We start from the raw sequence: 10,135 nt of genomic DNA, 5'->3' as shown, positions 1-10,135 counted from the left end.
CAGCCCTTTGTCAGATGAGTAGATTGCAAAAATTTTCTCCCATTCTGTAGGTTGCCTGTTCACTCTGATGGTAGTTTCTTTTGCTGTGCAGAAGCTCTTTAGTTTAATTAGATCCCATTTGTCAATTTTGACTTTTGCTGCCGTTGCTTTTGGTGTTAAAATAATTCTCAACCATTATCTCTTCAGATATTATTCTACCTCACTCTTTTTTCATTTTATTTTTGGATGGATAACATGTATGTTAAGAATTTTGATATTGTCCAACAACACAGGATGCTCTGTTTTGTTTTGTACTTTTATTTTCCCTTGGCTTAAGTTTGAGTAATTTCTGTTAACGAATCTGCATATTCACAATTTCTTTCTTGAGTTACTTTGAGTTAGCTAGCAAGTCTGTCAAAGTGAGTCTTCATCTCTGCTAACATGTTTTCATTTACAGCATTTTAATTATTTTATGGTTTCCATTTTGGTTATAATTTCCCACATAATGTTACATGTTGTCAGTTTCTTCTACTAGAGACTTGAACACATTACTCGTAGTTATTTTAAATACCTCTCTGAAATTCCAGCATCTCAATTATCTCTGAGTCTGGTTGTGTTGATTGTTTTGCCCCTTGACTATGTATTGTTTTCCATCTGCATTTTGGGTGTCTCATAACTTTTGATTGAGTATTGAGCATACAGTAGAAGTGAGAACTAAAATAATGAGTATTTATGCCCGAGATGTGCATGCTTCTTCTTCTGATAGACTTTCATTGTGGAAAGTTAAGTTAATCTAGGCAAGTGTTGAGCTGTTTTCAGGTTTCATTGTCATTGTGAATACTTTCAGTGCACCGCTGCTTTCAATTCCTTTGGTGTTATTTTGTGCTTAATGTGAAGATTAGTGTGCTTGTGAACTTGTCTTACTGTTTTACTGGATAGAAGAAACATTACTTTAGCTGCATCCAACATGTTGTTTGATGTTATGTTGTCATTTTATTCCATTCAACATATTTTAACTTTTGATATCTTCTTTTACCCATAAATTATATAAAACTATGTTGTTTAGTTTCTATATATCTGGGATAGTCCATATATCCTACTGCTATTGATTTATAATTTATTATTTTCCAGTCAGATAACACACTTCACATGATTTCAGTCACCTCAAATATATTGAGACTTGTTTTATGGCCAACATCATGATCTATTTTAGTTAATGTTCCAAAAGAATATGAGTTTAACATTCTAAACTCTATTAAGTCAATTTTCTCAAATAATATACTATTGGTCTCTATATTTTATTTTACTAATTGTCTGTTTTGTGACGTGTCAGTTAAAAGAGAGCTGTTGAAATCTCCAAATGTAGTTTGGCATATGTCTATAGCTCCTTTTACATCTATTTTATCAATTTTAAAGGTTTATTGTTAGGTGCATAAACATTGAATTACTATTTTCTCCTGATGAATTAATGCCTTTATTATGAAATGACCTCCTTTACCACTGGTAATATTCCTTGTTCTGAGTTATACACTGATTTTAACAAAATTATACTGCCTTTTGTGAAATGCATATTAGCATATAATTTATTTTATAATTTTACTTATAAAGTTTATGTTTATGTTTAAAGTGAGTTTATATATACACATAAATATTAACCAATTTATATTTGAGTTGAGTTTTATAAATAGATTATGGTTAAGTCTAGATTATTTATCCAGCCTTTAGTGAGTTTAGACCATTTACATTAATACATTGTTACTGTGTTAGTTGTACCAGCATAATCATTTTTTTAATTTTTTCTATCTATTCCTTGTTCCTGTTCTTTTTTTTTTGTTTGTTTGTTTGTTTGTTTGTTTGAGACGGAGTCTTGCTCTGCCACCCAGGCTGGAGTGCAGTGGCCGGATCTCAGCTCACTGCAAGCTCCGCCTCCCGGGTTTACGCCATTCTCCTGCCTCAGCCTCCCGAGTAGCTGGGACTACAGGCGCCCGCCTCGTCGCCCGGCTAGTTTTTTGTATTTTAAGTAGAGACAGGGTTTCACCGTATTAGCCAGGATGGTCTCGATCTCCTGACCTCATGATCCGCCCGTCTCGGCCTCCCAAAGTGCTGGGATTACAGGCTTGAGCCACCGCGCCCGGCACCTTGTTCCTGTTCTTTTGCTTTTATGCTTTGTCATTGGTTATCTTTTATGACTTCATTTCATATTCTGTACTAACTTATTATATATACCCCGTTGTTTAATTTTCTTAATAGGTCCTTTAAGGTTTGCGGTGTACCTCACTAATGCATACCACCTCAGGTATAATACAGAGATCCTACAACAAAATATTTCTCTTGTTCTTCCAACATTGTACAATTGTCATATATTTTAAAAAATATTTTTACTTTAAGATGAACGTATATTTACATACATTTATAAGAAACATTACAGAGAGATTCTGTGTAACATAAACCCAGTTGCCCCCAGTTGCAATATATTGAAAACTGTACTGCAGTATCACAACCAGGACAGTCAAGATACAGAACAGTTCATCACTACTATTACCTCATTTTTCCCTATTTTCACTTCCATCTCACACTTGACATTTTTTTTCAAACTGGCAATCACTAATCCTATTCTCCATTTTTATAATTTTGACATTTCAATAATGTTGTATAAATGGAATTGTAATTTACAATATAAATGGAATTATACAACACAAATGTGACCATTTGGAATTGGACTTTTATCCCCTCTCTGATTTTCTGGAGAGTTATCCAGGTGGTTGTTTGAATAATTCACACCCTTTTATTGCTGAGTAGAATTTCATAATATGATGTACCATGGTTTATTTAACCATTAACCTATTAAAGGACTTTGGAGTTGTTTTCAGTTTTTGGTTATTACAAATAAAGCTGCTATATACATTTGTTTACAGGTTTATATGTAAAGATAACTATTTCACTGGGATAAAATGCCCAGGATTGCAATTTCCAGGTCATAAGGGAACTGTATGTTTATTTTTTAAAGAAATTGCCAAAGTGTTTTTCAGGCAGTTTCCAAAAGACTATACCATTGTATATTTCCACCGACAGTGTATTAATGATCTAATTTCTCTCCATCCTCATCAACATTTAAAAGTATGTTCTCGCTTTTTAAAAAATTTTAGCCATTCTGATTGGTATGTGGAGATTTCTCATTGCATACTCCTCCTGGATAATGATGCCGAACATACGTTCATGAGTTTATTTGCCATCTGTACAACCACATTGGTGAAATGTCTCTGTATGCACTTTGATAATTTTCTAATTGGACTGTATGTTTTTTATAAGAGTTGAGTTTTGAGAGTTTTGAGGGGACTTCAAACAGTTTTTGGAAACATGGAAATAAAAGATAAAATATAATAAAAAATATACACTTTATTTCTCAACATAAGCTCCATTAAATTCAAGACACTTTTGTAAGGGGTAATATCAGCAATATAGTTCATTTCTAAAGCACTGAGGATTCTGGGGCTCTAACATGTTGAAGCAGACCTTTTTGACATTATTAGCTGAAGAAAAATAGATTTTCTTTAAAATTAGGAAAGAAGAAGCAGTTATAAGGAGTCAAATCAGGACTGGAAGGTGATAGCTAATGATTTTTCCTCAAAACTCTCACAAAATTGCCTTATTTTATGAAAATAATGAGCAGGAACATTGTCATTGTAGAGAAAGACTCTGGTGAAGCGTTCCCAGGCATTTTTCAGCTAAAGCTTTGGCTAACTTTCTGAAAATACTCTTAGAATCAGCAGATGCTATTCTTCTTTGGCCTTTCGGAAAGTCAACAAGCAGAGTGCCTTGGGCATCTCCCAAACTATTAAACTATTGCTGTGACCTTTGCTCTTGAACAGTCTGCTATTGCTGTGGCTGGACCACTTCCACCTCTTGGTTGCTATTACTTTGATTGTGCTTTGTCTTTAGGATTGTATTGGTAAAGCCATGTTTTTGTTTTTGTTTTTTTTCTTCTGTTACAATTATTCGAATAAATGCTTTGGGATCTTCATCCCATTTGTTTAAAATTTTTATTAAAAGCACTGCCTTTGGCTGCAGCTGATTCAGACGCAATAGTTTTGGCACTCATTGAATGGAAAGTTTGCTCAACTTTAACTTTTCAGTCAAATTAGTGTAAGCTGAACCAGTTGAGATGTCAGTGGTGTTGGCTCTTGTTTGTACTGTTATTTGCCAGTCCTCTTCAATTAGGGTATGGCAAGATTAACAATTTTTTTTTTAACAGTTTGTTTCTACTGGTGCCCCCTGTCTGTTTCAGGATCAGGAAAACTGTTAAAATCAGAATAAACTCTCTACTTTAGTTGTTGGTATTATTCAAATAGTAATTTCTTAGTAAAGCTACTATAGTGATATGATTTGTCAACGTTAGGGAAGCCCAAGTAAAGGGAATATGGGAACTCTTTGTAGTATCTTTAAAACTCTTCTATAAGCCTAAAATTATCTCTAAATAAAAATTACAAAAACAAAACCCTTTAACATTTGTCTATGTGACAAAACTGACCTCCATCACTATCACTCTTTGTGCTCCGGCCAGCATGGTTGTCCTCTGTCCTCTCATTTCCAGGACTTGGGATGCTCCCTCCTACGGAAGGGTTTTTGCACAAGGTACAGAGGTTTTTCTTCTGGCTTAAATCTTACTTCTCTTTTTTGGAGTAATAATCCCCTACTTACCCTTCAGATCTTGGATTAAGGATCTCTTTTATGCTTTCACACCTCCTGATAGAACAAATCCTTCATTTACAGGCTCTTGTATCTTATAGACCACTCCTTCAGAGCCCTAGTCACAGTTGCAGTTGTACATTTCTTTGTATGGTTATTTGTTAATGTCTGTCTCTTCTACCAAACAGTAAGATCTGTTGTTAGGTACTACACTTTAACTTAACCAGTGCCCAGCACAGGATTTGATGCAGAGTAGGCACTCAATAAATAATTGTTCAAGAAACGATAAGTCTCTTATGTATCTGAAGCATCTGAAGTGTCCTACCACTTGCTCACAGAAGGGGGAAGGAACACTTCCCTTTCCATCAAATGTGTTGGCGGGCAAAACATTCTAATTATAAACCCTTTATGGGAAAATGCTTTAAAGGAGGAACTCTGAGATCTCACAATAAGCAGCAGAAATGTGGCTGTTCCCCTAGATGGCCCCTCTGTGTAACCCCCACCATAGGAGCATTTCGAGCTACCATGCCATGCAGTGTGAAGTCTTGTGGCTCCCTCAACAGGGACTTTTACTCAGTGGATAAAGAAAGAGGGAATTCAGCCATGCCTATTGTGCAAGCTAAGCAAGACTTTGTCTCTCTCTCTTTTTATTTATTTATTTATTTATTCATTCATTTATTTATTTTTGGTTGTTAATTTAAAGAAGTTAAAACCCATTTTGTGATTTGCTGTTTATCAGGCAAATGATTCTTTAAGGCAATTGCCAGTGGGACTTGCTTTACATTTTGAGGACCTTCCAGTTCAGTGACGGCAGATGGAACTCATAGTTAAAATTTTTAAAAAGAGACAGTGAAATGGGTTCCAGGGAGATAACAAGGCTGCAGTTTCACAGGCAGAAAAAAAAAAAACCCTAGAAAAATTGCTATTTGGAACTAAAACCTGTACCCAGGGAATCGAGAGAGGGGAGACTGCAAGAAGGATGTTAACTCTTTGTTAGTCTGGGTTATGAAGCATGACTTATGATGAACCTAACTCACTGATAATGGGAATTCTCCATATTGATTTAATTTCTTGCAGCATCCAATATTGTCTTTAGTGAGCTGGGGAAGAAAGAGAGAAAATCCAATTCCTTCTTGCACTCAGAACAGACCTTCAGTATGGATATGATATTTATTATTTGCCTTTCTGTGGTACTGTGACTGGACATTAGTTGCCCTAAATACAGAAAACACTCACTAGTCCTTCATTAAAAGAATGTCAGATATGAATGAGTTTATAGGAGAAATTTTAGGCAACACGTGTTGCCCTAAATTCATAAACAACACACCACGAATACGTAAAGCTCAGCTCATTATGCATGAGTCAAGTTGACTAATTTATATAAGGCATGATAGTTAAATGGATTATAAAGAGCCCGTGATTGAGAATTTATCTTAAATAAACTTTTCTTTTAAAATAAAAATGATATTTATGCACACATTCCCATGTTCATGTTTAAAAAGATGGTAGAATAAACATTACTAACCTATAATCACACCATCAAGAGGTAATGCCTGCCCCTCCCTCTTTTAGTAGTTATGATCCAAAATAACAATTATGAACACTGGTTCTTTTATTTATTTATTATATTTTAAAATTTCCTCATGTCATTAATGATTCTTCCTAAATAAAATGGGATTGGGTGTACAATATGCATCAACTGGGTGTTCTATATAAGAAATAAGATTTGAATATATAAGAGATTTCTAGTTATAGTCCAATGTAAATGCTGGGTGGGAACCGGGTAAGGTGACCTAACAAGACCCTTTAGTTTCTCTATTCTATCATATGCCAGGTTCAAAAGCTGAATATATGAATATACGGACACAGATGCAGTTTAAATAAAGCGGCAAATGTATTAACTGGTAAGAATTCATCTTACCAAAGATGCTATTCTCTATCTGAATGTTTACCAAGGATTTCCTTAAAAGGAACTTCCTCCACTTTGGATGTGATTTTAATGAGTGCTACCAAATGACCACTGCCACCTGATTGCTCCAACATTCTTCTGTATGATTTTATTTGAAATTCTCAGGCTTTACATAGGCGTATTGAATTAATTATTGCCTATTCCAGGAAGTCCTCTGTTACAAATGCAAGTATTAATACCACAGTATACAGATGAAACATTGAACTTCTTATGTTTTGGTTAATGACCATATTGTCACATAAGTCTTTGAAGGAATGGGAATCACAGGAATGATAAATTTTAATGGAGTCCAGAGGGTAGGATAAAAGATACAGAGGCACAATTCATAACCAAAAGTATTAGGCTGTTCTTGCATTGCTATTTTAGGAGTTCTAAAATACCTGGGGCCAGGTAATTTATAAGAAAAAAGGTTTAATTGGATCACGATTCTGCAGGCTGTACAGGAAGCATGGCATCAGCATCTGCTCAGTTTTGAGTGAGGACTTCAGGAAGCTTACAATCATGGTGAAAGGTTAGGGAGAAGCAAACATCTCACATGGCGGGAGTGGGAACTAGAGAGAAAGTGAGTAGGGGACGGGGATGCCACACACTTTTAAGCAAGTAAATCTTTTGAGTACTCACCCACTATCATAATGATAGCACCAAGCCATGAGGGATCCACCCCCATGATCCATACACCTCCCACCAGGCCTTACCTCCAGCATTGAGAATTACAATCAAACATAGGATTTGGGTGAGGACAAATATCCAAACTAAACCACCAAGTTATGAATCATGGAACACTCACCGAAAAGGCTGGGCCAGTGAAGTGGGGATCATTTGGTTGTCCTTTAAGGACTGACATGTGGGATTTGTAGAGCCAGAGGAGCAGGTACAGTGTGAAGAGAAGGCATAGGCAGGAGGATATGGGCATAGCAGCTGTTTGATGTTTGCTGAAAGCGGGCAACTGTAGGAATTATAAAGTATTCAAGTTTAGTAAACTCAAGGCCAATATATTTTTAAATTTTACTAATTTATTTATTTTTAATCTGCTAGCAGGATGGATAACAGTTATGATTACTGGCATGTTAAACAGCTGACACTACCTGGCTCTTTGGTCTTGTTGAGCTTCATGTTGTTAGTTTATTCAATGGCAGAGAAAATGCTGAAGGAAATGATAGATAAACAATCAACTACCTCAGGATGCTTCCGCACAGCCCCCATTAAGTGGGTGTTTGTGAGACTAGACAGGTTCTTACAAAGTATTACAATTCTGCATAATATATTCTCTTAACATAAATCTTTACAGAGAAGGATAAATGCTGTTTAACCATCATTTACTAAAACAGTTTTAAAAATTAGCTAAGCATATTCCCACACCAACAATTTAAGGAGTAAGCATGGCATTTACAAAACCAAACCAAACCAAACCAAACAAACAAAAACACAGCTTTCTCATGCACAGATTGGGAAAATGTAGAAGATGGATACTAATTAGTGAAGCAAAACTGTTGCAAGGGCACTGATTAATGTTAATAAGTTGAGAAACACCTATAATACTTTTCTATATTATCATTTTAGAATAAAATTCCTCCAAGAGAGCTTCTTTTCAGAGAGAAGCTATCTCAGCAGAGGGAAGCTAAAGGTGGTACCATCAGATACAGAGAAGAGGGGATTGTCCTAAGTGGCTGGCTGGTGGAGGGGCTGTTGCTCACATTGAGGGAGGTTGAACCTGATATTTCCAGTGAGGAATCTCAGGGGTAACAATAAAGCACCAAGCAGGGAAGTCAACTTTGAACACTTTCTCAACCCAGAGAGACATTTAATAAACTCCTTTCTCCCCCCATTTTACTCCATACTTCCCCACTTATACTTCCAGACAGGAGCCCTCAAGAGCCCCCTATGTGGGGACAGAGGGTCGGTAAGAAGCAAGAGGCAATCAGAGATTTTGCAGTACGCATCTTCTGTCTTCATTAAAGGTTGCCTAGCTTGAAGCATTATAAAACTAAAGAGGGACAAATATTTAACCTAAATCAAGTTTAGAGTTAACATTTAAACTGGACTGAGCATTTTAATTACAAAAATGAAAACTTTGCATGTGATTAATGGGACTTGAGGATTTTTTTTTTTAATACCCAGGAGAAAGTAAAAAAGTTATTAGATCCACTCAAGAGCAGTGACATTTGAAAAAATAATAGTGGATTTAGAGAAAAAATGACAGAAAAGAATCAAGCTATATTAATATTTTGCTGCACCCTAACCAAACCTTCCCCTTTCAATGTACTGAGTGTTTTACTCTACCAAAGCTCAGTGATTCCGAGAGCCTTTCTGAGGTCTAAAAACTCACTGGAAAATAATTCTTAGCACTGTAACTATACGTTTCCCTGCAATTTGTGTTGCAAAGTTGCATAATGAAGATGAATGATAACAAAGGCCAGTCACACTACAAGGTGCAGGTGGTGTGGTAGAAAGAGATTATGGGAAGTCAGAAAATGGAGACTAGTCTGGGTAGTGTCATTTTTAAAGTGCGCAACTGGAAGAAAGCAACTTAACCTCTCTTGACCTATGATGGCTCTGCAAACTAGAAATAATGATTTTTGCCCTTCCTGCTTCCAAGAGTTGTGGGGAAGATGATAGAAGAAAACGCCTTGAAAAACAGCAATTTTCTACAAATGCATGGTGTTATTGTTGGCCATATTAGGACCAGCATATAGTGCACAGGTGAGACACCCATGTCTTTGCCGCTATTCTTTTTTTTTTGAGACGGAGTCTCGCTCTGTCGCCCAGGCTGGAGCGCAGTGGCCATTGCTGCTATTCTTAAACTATGTCCATTGCCATTTTGCATCCAAGGAATAAAACCCCGTTTTTTTTTTCCCACAGGATGCTACTCTGTTGATTCCAGCCAAGAAAAAACAAAACATTAGTTCTCTGGCTTTTGTTTCCTCTAGTGTATTTCCCTTGAGAGGTAGAAATCAGAAACAAATTTTAGGCAAGACATATTTCTTATGTTTTAAACTAACATTGATTTATGTTAAACATACATATGTATTATAGAAAACTTGGAATTTTATGAAACCATAAAAGTCTTCCATCACCCCAACATTCCAAGAAAAATTACTGTTTGAATCCTACCTTAATTCATGCTTGAGAAAAGCAGCTGTTTTTCCGGTTCACACTCCTATATTCCCATGCTTGGAACTGTGTGAAATACATATTAATAATAAGTGCTCAATATGTATTTGAATACTGTGTGTTAAGATTTGTAATAGTCATTTTAGTTCACCTGTAGGATCAGCCAATATTAGACAGATCAATAAGACAGAAAATTAACAAGGATATTCATAATTTGAACTCAGTTCTGGACTAAGTGGACCTAATAGACATCTGCAGAACTCTCCACTCCAAATCAACAGAATATACATTCTTCTCAGCACCACATCACACTTATTCTAAAATTGAACACATAATTGGAAGCAAAACACTCCTCAGCAAATGCAAAGGAACAGAAATAACAACAGTCTG

Source organism: Rhinopithecus bieti, unplaced genomic scaffold, assembly GCF_001698545.2.
Source record: "Rhinopithecus bieti isolate Rb0 unplaced genomic scaffold, ASM169854v2 scaffold_8307, whole genome shotgun sequence".
NCBI lineage: Eukaryota > Metazoa > Chordata > Mammalia > Primates > Cercopithecidae > Rhinopithecus > Rhinopithecus bieti.
The sequence above is the reverse complement of the archived record's forward strand: the minus strand, read 5'-3'. Positions refer to the sequence as shown.